This window comes from Branchiostoma belcheri, unplaced genomic scaffold (genome assembly GCF_001625305.1).
Source record: "Branchiostoma belcheri isolate BF01 breed outbred unplaced genomic scaffold, Haploidv18h27 scaffold54, whole genome shotgun sequence".
Lineage (NCBI taxonomy): Eukaryota > Metazoa > Chordata > Leptocardii > Amphioxiformes > Branchiostomatidae > Branchiostoma > Branchiostoma belcheri.
Genome location: NW_017804176.1, coordinates 1,777,762 through 1,793,652, shown reverse-complemented (window position 1 = coordinate 1,793,652; position 15,891 = coordinate 1,777,762).

Here is a 15,891-nt window from a genome sequence, read left to right as displayed (position 1 = left end):
CATGCTGTGTTGCAACAGCATTATGCATTACCATAGCTGCACTAGTTCATTCGTGCACTGCAAGGCTATAAAAGGAAAATGCACCATGCACTGGATTAAAAATCATGAAAATAAAACATAAAACAAAAAGTGCATCATACACTCCTACAGAGATCATTTTACTATGGTTCATGCTACTAGTACTAACTTGGAGAAGTATGGATATAATACATGTAGTAGATTATCTACATGTAAATCTATTACGTACATTACATTACTAACAAGTCTTACTTAGACTACGGCACAGTACTAATGCTAGTATGTTATATGGGGAATACACGAAAAGTATCTGATATAGAAAATATTAAAAAGAAAAAAATCGTATCATGATCAAATCGGAGTGATCTGACACAAAAATTATTCTATGTATTCTATGTAGCCAATAGATAACTTGATTTGGTGATTATTTCACACAAAAAACTTACAATACATATAAAATATTGATTTCACGGTGGCCTACTGACAAGACGAAAAAAAGTTTTACGTCAGAACACAAAGGTGAACATAGCGGGGAGAAGGTGCTTTTTCTTCACAATGGCCCGTAAATAATCGAGACCTGGACTGTGAAAATACCGATTAATTCTTTTTTTTTCTTTAGCTTTGGGTCGACATTACACAATGCGTATAATTTTTTTCTTGTCAACTTTGATACAGTTTCATGTTTCTCGTCACCCTCCTAATCCATTTTTGGGTCAGAGCCCAAAAGTCACTACCCGAAGTAGAGTCACATAAAAACCTTGATTGCGATCAAAACATTCCATTTTATACTCTATATAACATATAATCATGTTAATATGATCAATATAGTTTGATTATAGTAATCTTCAGCACGAAATTAACTTAGTTACTACGGAGGATCTAAAGTCTTACGCCAACAAACAGCAAAATATATACCGTCCTTGATATATCAAAGGAAATGTTGGAATGGAAGACTTAGAGAGAAACGTTTTCTGATATCCGGGATTTTTTAGTACTAGCAGCCGGTTATCTCCGACAGTCACCCGCCCCCTTATCCGCATACAGTCGGTAGTGGTCATAGAATCCCGCCTACCAGGGAAAACGAGAGTTAGAAAGCGTCGCCCCATCGTTTGTTTGGAGGAGGACAAAACAGGGGTGTAACTTGACTTGGCCCATACATTACGTCACGCGCCTGTCCATCACACAACCCTGACCAACCAGGGCCGCACTCTCATGACATGCCACGCGGCGCCGCCGGTAGAGGGGAGCCGACGCCGGCCTGCACCGGCCGCAATAACGTCCAATACGATTGTCAAAAATTCATTGCGGGCACAAACATTCTCCTTTTCAGCGGCTCCCGGCAACATGACGCTCACCAAGGGCCGAAAACCGCAAACATTTCTGAAGTTATCGAGCTGTCAAACAAGCGGGCCCGGCCTGTCAAAGCCTTGCGGCGGGAAAGGAGATTGGACGAAACCAACACAATCAAAACACGAGAGTCACGTGCAGCCGAGTGGGTTTCAAATTCACGCAGAAGGAAACCAATCTATCAACCGCGAGGAAAATAAAAGTCGTCATATATTAGGAGTAGACTGTTTATGATAGTTAATTTTCTATACGGCAGTTTCTGTTAATTATAACTGATTGCGCTCATGAACACAATACTAGCAATACTATGAACACAATATGACAAAGTACTACCATGGAGCTATAATGGTTCTACCCGTTTTCCTTCGATCGAAGAATTTCAAAAAGTTTTAAAATTGTCTAGTCTATCCTCAAGTAGAATAGATACATTTATCAGCAAAAAAGAGAAGTCTAGCAAGTTGCATTTTACTGATACATTGTAGTTTCAGATCCTAAAAAAAAACTTAAATACCAGACGTAATTGATAATCATTTTAATGTATATACGATGTGAATATGGCTATCGTCATAATTCAAAGTTTCCTTCAAATTCGCGTCAACCAAAATTAATTTTCAGGTGCACCCTTAACACGTACTAGCTTCCACCCTCATTCGTATACATGTCGATTACTTTGCCTGTCATCGTGTTGAATATTTGGGAAGTGTGTGGCCTGTTGCCGCCGTTATGATGGAATTACGCCCGGATCTAGCCGGGGCTGTGGCGCCTGGCGCCCTGGTCTTCTTACCGCCGTCTGAGTGCCTCCAGTAACGAGCTCGTGCCTTTTTAGACGGTCTTGGCGCCACTGCGCACAGCTCAAACTCACCCAATGTTCAATCAGCTCTTTCACAAGAGCACGACGCTCTTGAACCCCGCAAAACGAAAGAAGACCTTCGCTCGCACACGCGGAGGCGCTCTAATAAAGGGCTTGTGGTTTCAGCGTGCACGCGTGTTGAAGGTGAAGTTTGCTGACATTGCGTCCGTGATGAAATGATTGGAGAAGATTATAACGTACTTGGTCGGCGCTGAAGTGCGGGGTGACGCACTTCTCTTTTGTGATCTGCGTCAAAACACATTAAGAACTTGGGAAATCATCCACTCCGAGCTTTGTGAAGGGAATATAACAATGTGTGTCCGACCGTGAGACCCTGCGCATGTTTTTACACGTGGACGCGTGATGTAAGTTGGAAAGCTAACTTCCTTCAAAAACACTTCAGTACTTCTCTTTGATACTCTTGTGGAAAGTTTTTCAAACATTGCCGGCCGGCTCATCGCACGTTGGTAGTCCGTCACAGGATGACGAAGACTGCACGTTTATAAACACAAAACAATGGCAGATTAAGACGTGTACAGCTAGGTAACATATTACAATGCAGCTAGGTAACATATTACAATGCATTAACTACATGCATGTAGTTAATTAAGTTAATATTCTTCAACACCTTTCGGAATTCGGAGTACAGGGTTAATTGCACCCATCTCGATATCCACGACCTCATACAACTTACTATTGTTTAAAACACATCAGAGGCAGTGCGTGGTATTTTTGACGGATCCGACAAATTCGTGCTTTTGAATGAATGCAAAATTTTAGTTTTGATAGAAAAAAATGGTCAATTTTCTTGGACACCCAGCCTAATTGTGTCAACATTTGTACAATGTATGATTCCTTGATCAAAACATGCATCATTAGTACTGGCAGGCAATTAGACCTACATGTACGTCAGTGCATCAGTGCATCACTTTAGTCCATCATAATCCAACATGTTACACACGTCATAACTGTTGTAGCTCAATTCAACTTCGGTTAGTTCTAGATAAATTTCTAGGACATCTTCAAGATTCTTTTCTCATGGTCTACAACATCAAAATCGTACGAAGCCTCCTCACGGCCGTTCGAAATGTGCCGCGCCGTCGACACCGCCAGGATTTGGAGTTGCAGTCAGTGAGAGGTAGCTATCTTTTCGTGCATTATATATTGATCAGTCAGCTTGATAAGTAACCTTGGTCATCTTCTTTTGTCTCAAACAAGTCGTATTCGTGCTAATATAGCCCCCTACTCAACCCTCAAAAGTTGTTAGCCTGTTTTATTTCTGTCCATCTCGTACCTGAATCTCTTTGTAAAGCAAAAGAAAAGATCTGGAAGGTCGAGGCGGAACAACAAGTGTCACGTAATCCAAGATCGTGCCGTGCTTACACGGGGAACTGCGTAACGGACGATTGCAAAAGCGTTTGTTACCCTTTGTACATTTGTACGTGCCGTTTCTTCTTTCTGTGGCAGCACCGCGCGGCGTATACCAAAAAGCCTGTGTATGTTTTAGTTTCATGCTTGGTCGACTGTGTTTGACTTTGAACTTGTGCGTGGACCACCATTAGTCCACACGCGATGGGGGAACTGCGCAGTCGGAACACGGGAGGAATACGGTAGCACGTAAAAAGAGAACTGGTTCGGAGAAAAATATAAAAATGGGCTGTCCCGAACTTGTCCAGGTGTCCTGCGGTAAGCAAACATGGAGTAACTAACCAAGAAAAGGCAATTTCAATGAATAAAAAGCCAAACATTTTGGAAATACCCCCCTCAAAACAAAACAAAACAAACAAACAAATACTTGTAAACAAACCGACACCAAAACATCACAGCCATGACGGCATTTTTTTTTCTTCAAACTTCAGTCCTTTTTTTTTCGGCACTGCACCTACGGTATATTGCAAAACACACATAACATACTGAGATGGAACCGGACTTCCATTTGCCTGCTTTGAGATTATAGTATACGCTGATTTCGTGAAAAATTTAATGAGACTGGTGATTGATTGAATAGCGAAGATCTTATTAGTCACAACCAGTCGTTTACTGACAACAGCCGACGTTTCACGCACAGTGCATAGTGCTTCAGTGCACAGTGAACCATTCATTACACCAAGCTTCAGTGCACAGTGAACCAGTCATATATAATTGCTCTCATGAAGATGACAGACGGTCATCGGAACGTCGGCTCTTGTTATCAAAACAAATTGTTGTGAATAAGAACTTTGTTATCAACGTTACTGATTTCTATTTCTTACATTCGCGATATATTAAAGGTAGAAAGAGCTTGAAATCTTGGAAACGCCGTCGCCAACTCAGAGTTGTACACTAGAAACACCCACCATGTGATTTCCTTCTTTACTTTAAACCGGGAATTTCCTTTACCCAAGCCCTCTTTCATCCAGCGGTTTATTTACATGACTTCTGACATTTCTAGTACACACGCGCCTGCGCAGTAGGGTCCATGTCGGGTGGCGGCTTACCACTTCCGGTGGCCTTCTGTGACGATATCCCGACTTCTCGGTTACTTCGGGGAACCCGCGCCAAAATTTGTCTCTCAGAATTCGGCAACATGAAACCACGTGTGAATGATCTGACACCCAACGTAAACACACCAGCCTTATGTTATGTCGTATCGCCTGTATACGTTTAATTTCCGAAATGGAGTGCCTAACTTGGAGGTTAATACTTTCTGGAACACGCTCCAAAATTTATTTCAGAACTTAAGAACTATTCATGGCGTTCATGAAACCACCAAACCTAAATATCCTACCCTTAAATGACATTGTACCAATTAAGGGTGTATATTTCTTGTACACTTTGCCCTTCTGAAATATTGTTACTACATGGAACCCTCGCCAAAATTTCTCTCAGAACACTAGCAACATGAACCCACGTGTGGCCGATTTGTCACCCCACCCAAACATTGGCCTTACATAACACTGTACTAATTACTGTGTGTGTGATATTCCTGTATATTTTTAATTTCCAAAATTATCCCAATTTCTCGATTGCTTCGATTTATAGTTCGTCTCAGAATTCAGCAACATGAAACCACATGTTAGCAACTTAGTCTAGGCACGAAACGTATTAATTACTAACTAATTACATCAACATCCCAACCTTACGTAAGGTCGTACCAATTTCATACCTGTACGGTGTGTATTTTTCCCTTTAGAAATGATTGATAATCTTAACTTCTCGGTTACTTCGTGGAACCCGCGCCAAAATTCGGTTCAGAACACAACAACACGAAGCCACGTGTTAACGATTTGGCACAGCAACATAAACATGTAAAAGTCATCATGTGTATGTTGTGTGTCAGTGTATGTAATGTATACGTTTCGGGAAGTCCAATACAATTAAAATCCTTATTACAAATGAGGTGCAGTATGTTGCTACACGTACGACATTAGAACAAGGAGGTTTAAGCCACATTGCTTGAAATAATATGTTTGGCTTCAAGTTTTTACAGTATGAGGTTATAACCGGTGTCGACCTCGCTTCACCTCAGTAGTTCTAACCGGTCGCGGAAGTACGTATCGTGAGTCTGAGCACAGCTCTGATTTCAAAACACTTCTCACAACTGTGAAAATATCCCTCCTCTCAATCTGGAAACAGTTGAACAGAACAAATATATCCAAACAGACAAAGATCCTAAAGATCACGCGATCCGGGCTGTTTTCCAAAGAGTCCTCATAATGACCTAATTAACGTTTTTTGGAGAGGGATTTCCGGGGAGGGGCAGGATATACCGCGGAGAGGTCAATGACCCCGGGGCAATGACCCCGAAAGGGCTAGCGTTGTTTGTAAACAATCACTCTCACGTGATCATGAGTTTTCACATTTTCAGTTAAATGTTAAACTTTTAACAACACGTTTCTAATATTTACTTAGCTCTAGTGCATATGGAACAGATGTAACAGCTAGGCCGTGGGTTGTCAGAAATTCTTGGAAAATGAAAAAGAGAGAATATCACGCATTTTATACGCCCTAAACACTCTACAAAAGGTCATTGACCCATAGAGGGCCAGACGGCTCCTGATCAACCGCCAGGAAGTCACGGATTTTATGATAATTAGCGGTGTCTGTGTCTAAGGGGAGACAGGCATTCCAAGATTTACGCATTTGTGTGACTAAGACCGGCTTGGACAACAAAGAAACTAGCCCCTCAGCACAGGCCCTCGGAAAGTACAGCTTGAAATTAAATTCCTGCAAGTCTTATGTGTAAGCATTTTTTTATTTACGGTATAATTCCTGGGAAAAGCGTTTTTTAACCCTGTAATTTGTTTAGCGAGATGGCCACATTTTGCGTAATTGGCTTTCCTGAATTTAATCATGGAGGTTGAAAAATGTAATGTCTAGGCATTCCTAGGCTGAATAAACTATAATGCAAGGTGTAACCCCCATGCAGGCCCTCCCGAATACCTAGTCTTCCACACATTTTCGCTTGCCAGTAGAGGAACACATCAGACGACAGGCACACGTGCCGTTCGTTGTTTGCCTAGTTGTTTCAATACCACCTGGAGTTTGCCGTTCAAATAAAACAAAAATATCCACCGGATTCAGGGCGAATGGGTTCAACATATATGACCGTTAGTAACCTTTGCTGTATATACCGATTGCATTTAGAGGAAATCTGATATGTAGCGGTTCAATCAAAGTATCAAATCGCCAAACAGATGATTAGCTCCTGGATTGCCATTTTGTAGGTCGCTTTTTGAGGCTTTTGTATGTGCTTTATGTTGTCCTTTTTTTATCCCACTGAGTTTAAGAAAGGTGAACAAAAAGACGAACAAAAGCGGGGCGCAAGTATTTGAAGATGTTTCAGTCAAGCCCACTTTACAGTCAGAACATTTTTCAAAAGCCATGAATGTTCGTCGAAGGAGCAATTATACAATACAAAGAAACATATATATTGTGTATTTTACTACGATACCTGGACATGTATAAAGAACATATATTTTTTAGTACTCATACCAGATACGATACTAGCAACAGGCCACCATGTATGATATACAATTTGGAACGGGTAACTTAATTTTCCACGTTAAATCCCAGGTATACATAGATTATGTATTATGTATTTTATACATGTTATGTATGATATACACTGTCATCATGCCAGACACAACGGCCTTGCCCTTTTCCGATGATTTCACCACAACTGCACCGAAATGTCTCTCAAGCCGGAAGCGGACAAAAACAGGCAACAAACCACAAGGTCCCCGGAAGTACTCGTACATACACACGGACAGTCACAGGGATGGGAACACACGTCATAACATACCGCAGGTTTTCTGTTTAACAAACAGAGCAACTTGCAAGCATCAAAACACTGACCCACTTTTGTAATAATTGTACACAACTCCATTTTTCTCTCTTCAGTATATCCTGAGACGGAAATTTGACAGCTACATTAGCTAGCCGTGAATCCTTTTGTAGCCTAGTTAGGGTCATTGCCCGGTCGTCAGCTCTCTCCTGTATACTATATATGAGCCTCCACCAGGCCTTCATAAGGAGTTATGGGTAGTAGCTATAGTGATCGACAACTAAAATAGTTGGCCAGGCCAATAGAGGAGCCATAGTACGAAACTCCCTTGGCAAATTATTCTCCCTATTTGTTACGCGTGCATGCTAGTATATGTTCGTGTACCATGGCATTTAGTCAAAAGTGACGCTAAAACAATTGTGCGGTTGCGTCATATGACAAACCACCGCAACGAGGACTGACCTCCAAGTAGATGTTAGTAGGGACGATATCTTCACGTTGGCTGTCAGAAATGCAGGAAAATAAACTAAAATTTTCTCTAGTGACATCTTTAACATTTTCAATCTTTTTATTGAGATTTTAAAACTTGCGAAAGACTATAGCTAGTCTGGCATAACAGGTGACGATCACCTTTTCAACAGATCAAGGGCATAATTATCTCCATTAAGTCCTTGAAGAGATCAGTTTGAGACCAGGCTGTAAGGTTTTCACAACTCACACCAGGAAGGACCCCTACGCGTGGTCAAAAAATATTTTGGATAGTCATCAGTGTATATTTCTACATATGATATGAACTAATGTGAAAAAAGTGAGTTAGGTGGCTGATTGTCTCTTGATCTTAGTGTGTTCTTTCTATATCGCTCTCTTTCTTTCGCTATCGGTCCTCATCTGTGAATAGAGTCTCTTTCTTCCGTCCCTGGTCATACTGACGGACGAACACAACCTATTCATCATAACCTTTCAAAACGACCCATTGTAGGTATTGTACGATCGTCCAACATGTATCGTATGTCCCCTCTCCAGTTCTTTCACTATTGTTTCCTTTCTCATGTGATTCATGAATATGATCACCTACACAGGCTATAGCTACTAAGCTAGGTCGTCTTTAGAAAATGATTTAAATAGGCTGAACTGAGTGACACGCTTTTGGAAGCGTTGTGCATTTTATCAGGTGTTCAGAATTAGAAGGGTTTGATTAAAATTGTTATCAGATTGAGACGTAGAATCTACAATTTTTTTTGTCTGAAAGGTGCACATACTAGCTAAAGAGGTGATTACGATTTTACGCTTTGCGGCTAATCTACTATTACGAATTACGTTGATTTTTGGGGAGGCTGCCTATACGGATTACGAAGACTAAAGGCCTGATTTAAATGCGCCCTACGAAAAAGGGCATGCAGGCGCCCAAACGCGCGACTGATTCAGATCCTGCCATCTGGTTGAAGATTTGAGCTGAACGTATCTTCTAGCTGCATGACTGACCTACATTTTCGATCCCAACAGGGAGGAATCTGTGCCAAACAGGTTGCCCCGGGGTGTGTGTGGTGACATCAATCATTGGACACGTTCTGATGTAGTGTTTGTTGTCAACGGAATGACATAGGAGGTCCTCCCACGATGACAAAAACAGTGTTAGACTGAAGTCCTGCTATCCATCATCCCCCCCCCCCCCGAACAAGTTGAGGAACAGACCAAATGTTAGCCTCTACGAAGCCGGTCCACCAGAAACGGGGTACAATTAAAACCGATAGGTCTTCAGAAAAAAAAATGATAAGCCACCTTTGAGACAATTACTGGTGGATTTTTTTTAGTCCGTCATTCGGCAAGAGGTCTGGTAGAGAATAGTTAGTTAGTAAGGCCCTACGTGCAACAAGCACTTCATATTCGCGGTTTTTGGTACTTTTGTATTTGCGGTTTTGTACCGCGAATTTATCATTACGGCGAACAAATAATTCGCCGACCTTCTTTCTTCTGCACCTACCGCCACGTGCACCGCGAACATATACTACCACTAGTTGTTCCGTGAACATGTCCATTTTTCTCAGACCGCGAAATTTCTCTACGTAGCTCTCCAAGGTCAACCTAAAGAGAAAACACGTGATCGTGACATCATGGAACCTTCGCGTGACACGCAAAGACATCACGAAAGTCACGCAAGTTCGACATCAGCTGGTGACGTCAAAACAGTCATCGACATGCCTCCATCAATTACAGAAACGATCCCTAACCCTCTTCATCTATTCACTGATGTATAATTTATCACCAAGCACGTGGAACCGACCACGTAATTGCTAATACCGTTTCGCGGCACGCGATTTCAGACAGGAATGGGTGTAAATCTGGGTCATCCTCGTGCAAGGGTACTGTAGATGTCATTAATTATGCTTAGATATAGGGGTGTTCCTATATATCTTTCTATGTATACAAACTATTCAAATGGAAAGTGATAAAGAAAAGCAAATATTGTAACTTAATTCAAGATTAGAATTGGTCTGAATCCTGAAAAAAACGAGTGATTATCAATATCACATCTGGGCAATTAGGTGTTGTTTTTATCAAAATTTGGGACTACAGCTTATTAAAAATGTTTATGTGCGTACACTGACTTTATTTCACTTTCATAGTAAAAATTCTTCTGGTAGCTGTGTGTAACTATACAATGTCCCTGGTGTAACTATCCTTGAGTAACTGTTGACCTTCAGTAAGCTATTTGCCACCCCCTACTTTTGACATGAAATATCCCAAAATAAATACTACTACCACAATAACACCGGTACCCCAGGATGTATAACCTTGTGGGTTCACACCGTGTCAGTGTCCTCTGTTGTTGACATACATTGAATGTTCCTGGCCTCGCTCAGTCCAAGGACATGGTAAAGTTCGGTCACTCGGGGTTACGTCACACACAACATCAACTGTCAGGGTCACTGCATGTGCCCTATAATGCTACTTGTTTTCTATTATGGTAACGCGCCGTGGTAGTCGGAGCATTCTCTCTGACAGTTCATTCGTATATATGCCATGGGATGGGCCCAAAAATGCTGGAAAGCGATGATCGTAATACCTTGGGCTCGCGGGCCGAAAGACCTAAAATAATTGCTAGGAAGTACAATCAAGAAGGGCAATGTCGTCTCAAATTAGGGCAAACAAATCTGAGATGCATGGAACTTATTTAGGTTCATTTATTAGCTATATAGAGCAACGATTGTGTTCGAATAACCATAGTCTGGATGTCGGACTGTTTCTAGAGTCTTGAGGCCAGCTCCTCGGCTTCGGGGCTTTTTCCGGCGGCACACTCTGAGTTTCATACCATGAGTCTGTACGCGAGAAGCTGGCCTACGTACATGTAGGCTCTGGAAACCTGAGTCTGACATCCAGGCTATAGCTACTCCATTCAAGGCTACCGACGACTGCGTGGAGCTAAAATGGGCATCGCGTGTACCGTACCAACTATAGTCCACCCACGGCCAAACTTCTGCCCACAACACCGTGACCCCACGCTTAGTAAACATGTAGGTCTGACGTATTACGTAATACGGTTTCCGGGTTAAGTGCGGTTACCGCACGTGGACACAGAACCCATCAGCACACCTACGCGAAGTCCTGTCGGCAACTAGAGTTACATCCCCGCAGATATGGTATTACAACTGAAAAACCTTGCCGTGTCGTTGGAGTTAAAAGCGTTAGTAGTGTTACTGCTGAGAAGACTGACTGCATTAGAGAGATGTGTGACCTTGGGAGCAGTCAAATCGAGCAGTATGTATACTTGGAAACTGTCACAGAACAGTTCAAACGAGGACACCGTTGAACAACAAACCACAAAGGATCATAGAGAGCAGCTCCCTACCAATCAAGACTGTTCTCTGTCAGTATGATTGGGCATTGATGAATTCGATGCTGTCTTGCAAATCAATCTCTGCCGTGTAGTTCACATGTGTTGCAAACGGTTCTGAAGTGTATATTCAAAGTCACGTTCGTTTCCTGTGCTGTAATGACTCAAATCGGCGTGGTACCTCAGTTGGTGCCCGTACCCACACAAGACTACCACAGGTGTTCTCAAAGACATGGTGCCAATTACTTCGTCACCTCACTGCCCCTTTCCGTATAAACGAGTGTGCTACATACATATACTAGTAATTCCTCTGTCGACACTTCATTATTTTTAAAGCTCTTAAAAAGTTTTGTTTCGCCATATACTACCTACTGTCTGAAAGACGCTTTCTCTGAGAAAATGTAGGCAGTCTTTGTGAACATGTATGTATATGTATTATGTGTTAAGAGTCACAGGAAGAAAATTTAAATCTAGCAGAAATGTCAAGCTGATATTAATTGTGGATCACAATAAAGTCGAAGTGAACGTGGTCTCGCACCAGTTGTAGCACTATAAAAGAGTTCATCTTCCACTGGTCGCAGCAGAAGACACTGTATGAAAAACCACGTTTCCAAGAGTTTCCAGTCCCGCACACGCCCGTGAAATTCGCCGTGTCCTGGTCGCGTCCATGGATTTCCGGGCTCCGCATGTACGGCCCCGGATATTTCCTTAAACTCCCGGATTCGTGCTCGCCGTGCACGTGCACGGACATTTACGCCCCGCACACTTGGCGTGTGTTGGGGAGCGGCTAACAATAAGGGGTAATTAGGTACTGCGTGTATTCATGTTTCAGGTGATAATTACTTGAACCAAAGTTGCCAGTACTTTAATCTAAGCAAATTAGATATAGAATGATCAAGGATTGTTAATACAACATTTGAACCTATGCGTTCTTGGCTTGTTTATCGTCAGGTCGTCCATACGACAAAACACATTTGAGCGTAACTAGGGCGCCCCGACGCTGGGGTTATATAACCTACTCGGTCAAAATGACCTAAATCTACACTCCAGTCTAAATCTGAATTTTTTATTTTGGAAATAATAGTTTATCCGTGAGGTTCATTACCATGATGTAATCAAACGCTTGACTAAAGGGGTTTGAACTAACGTGACCTGATCAGTTTGCTATGATTTTTAGGTACATGTATGGGTAATAATATGCAAGCTTTACATTGTAGTTCGGTCGATGTGTATTGTGAAGTGTCTGAGACATGGCGTCCATTTATGTGAATAGCCTTTGTGTAAACAAAGGGAGAACTCACAGCGTCCCCACGCCTGGTAAAATACTGAACTCCAGCAAAACAAGTCTACAACTCTCATGACATTAATTGTGGATTTTGGATACATTTACAAAGAGTAAGGTTATGTTGGAGTTAAAGTGCGGTTTTATTTCACTCAGTGAGCGACAAGTTGTGTAATTCTAGAACGAATAAAGCCATGTAATCATGACGAATTAGAATTATGAAGATCATTTGTCTGCCTTGAAATAAATACATTCACACAATCAGAAACATCCTATCATCCAAGTGTTCAGACTGCACAGGCGATTTTACTTAAATCCTATAATATAAAAACAAGATCGTTGTAGTATTGAACGCGATCACGTGATTATATGACTGACGACCAATCCTACCTCGCTCTCGCCGGGACCAGCCAATAAGAGACGCGATGCTTTGTTTTGGTGGGTCGTTTGAATCTTGCTTTGTCACAACGACGGTTTGCTTTTTCAAAACACGTTTGTCTCGGCTTGCAAAGATTACTAGTATCTTCCTGAACTAAAATGGCGTCAAACATTCCGTTCTGTTACTTCGTTTTCGCAACGGAAGAAATGACTCTACTACACGGGCCGACAATTTGCCGACAGCACCGCAACGAACCAGGAAACCGACAGGAGGAAGGGTAAGCTAAAACAATGATACTATTATATATACGGCACTATCGTTACATATATCTTAATCATGTTGTTTAAAAACCTTGGCTAAGTTGTGCCTACGGCAGAAATATTTATTTTGGCAAGAAGTGTACACTATTTTTTTACTGATTAATAACATAGTTTATTATTTCTACTTAGAAGTACATCGATATAGTTTGTATGTTGCTCAGAACATATGCATTTTTTTCAGGCGCGGATTTGGGATACTTTGAGACGATTTGAAGAAACTTTATCGCCAGGCTGTCGGAGAGCTCAGAAAAGAAAGAAAGAAAAGCGACAGCAGTCACACAGAAGAGGGTGAGTCTATGCAAATGTATATCTTTGCATACGAAAGCCGACAAGGCTCTTGACAATTTGAATTGTTTTCATTACCGAGGGAAATGTTGTGTTTGTATTGTTCCCATGATTACAATAAAAAGAAACAAGTAGACGTTGATGCTTGATGAATGGAGCCTTTTCATCTGGACAAAATTGTTGCTGTCTGACGTTAAAAACATTCGTTAAAAAATTATAAATGACTTCTCCTCGAAATGTGTCCATACAGACGTCCGCATCTTTGCCAGGCTTGTTTATAAAACGTCTAGTACATGTACACGTAACTTCAAATGAAATTCAAAAATGCCTTCGACTTTTGACTTAGATTTTCGTTTTTCCATGTCCTGCAGGCCAGGCTGGAGGCAAACAGGCAGACTGCACACCCAGGCTCAGATCTAAAGGCGAGGGTGCTGTGTTAAAGCGCCCGGCAGGCTCCGACGACCCAGGCCGGCACCGCTGCACTCCCGCCCGGGGTGCACCCCGCGCCCAGCACGCCGCTCCGGCCTGACTGCGATCACAACCGACACCAACACCACGCCATCCCGCAGACAGACAGGGGGCAGTTTGTCCTTCCAGGATGAAAACGTTTCGTTATGGTCCCCTGAAGCAAGGGGGGGGCATACCTCCTGGCCTGAAATCTACAACTAAGCCTCATTTTGTAGAGGCGACAACGCAAACTTTACGAAACCGACAGCTTGTCTTTAACGACATTGTAAATTGAATACGTGTTCATGTAATTAATTTCTGAGCAAATGATCTTTTTTGTAATGACGTGATATTGTTTTCTGCCAAGCCTCATTTAACTTCATGTTAGGTCTGCAATTATGTTTTTGCTACACGTACATGTATTTTGAAGAACTTTGTTTGAGGCCTTCTTTGTTAGTGAAAATTTAGTCTTTTGACTGTTTGTGTAAGCGCCATTCACTTTCATGATATGAGGGCTATTTTCCTCTTTTAACCTGATGATATGTCAGTATTAGTTACTTTTTGACATTTTTTGCTAAAATGGACTTCTATTTGGAGGTGACTGTGATGAGATGTGATGTTAGTTTACTTTTTAAAGTTAGAGAAATCTGTTAATTACTAGTAATTTCTGAGTTTACACCGGGTCCAACGATTTTAAAAGTCTAGTCCCTGGAAGGCTAGTTCGGGAAAAAGCTATATATTGTTTCTATGTTTCGGCTACACATTTTTGTAAAGTACCAGGTTACATTATTGTATAGTGTTAGCATAGTGCATAACGTGTATACACTATACATAGAGCGTTATTTTTGTCAGTCTGTAAATGGCGATCCTGTTTATACCAATAAAACGATGAATGAAGTATAAACATGTATTACTTTTTTTTATGAATGAAATGTGTACCTAAAACATCGAAATGTGTCCCGGGAGCGGGGGAAGCGATTTCTCGGGAGCCGGGCAGCGAAGCCCCGGGAGCGGGAAGGGGGGTCCCCGAAGTGGGTGCAGTGGGGTCCCGAGAACGGGAACAGCAGGGCCCCGGGAATGGGAGCAACGGGTCCCGGGAACGGGAGCAACTGGTCCCGAGAGCGGGGTGGGTTGTGGCCGGGAGGGGGGGGGGTAGTACCGGCGTGTCCGACCCGTACACGGCGAATTTCCGCTGCCGTGTGGAGAATAATTAGGTGATAATTGCCGCTAAATTATGCATATTCCAGCAACGCACGGAGCGGTGCACGGCCATTTCCTGCCGTGTACGGGGATGTACAGGGATCGTGTCCGGGCATATAACGTCCAGTACACGACCTGCACACAAAAAGTGGTTCATTTCCGGGAGTGTACTGGACATGTACGGGACTGGACACGTTTCGTGTGCAGGTCGGAAACCCCCGGGTTCTACCGGAAACCTAAAATATCCGGGAAAGTGTGCGGCAATTTCTCACACGGAAACGGGGGATTTTGCACGGTGAGAGACAGACACTACAGTATATATAGAGTGTACTTTGTACAAGCACAATGAACAGAGGACCGTGGCTTAACCGCCTTTCCAGTAGCATCACGGTACTAGTATTTAAAAGTCACTTGAGCGACACTGAACGACCAGGACTCCGGAACTCTCTCGACCTCAGGGTCAAGAGGCAGAGTTCCTCAGTTACCACCAGATCACACGCACGTGCACGCTACTGTCACAGAGACGTCAGAGACTCTGTCAAGAACGTCAGAGACAATCCCAGCATCCAATCACTAGGAACCACTGACTGGCTCATTCACTGACAAGTGGTCTGGATGGGTCAGTGCGTGGGTGTACATTGTAGTTGGTGTACGTCGGGGACCGG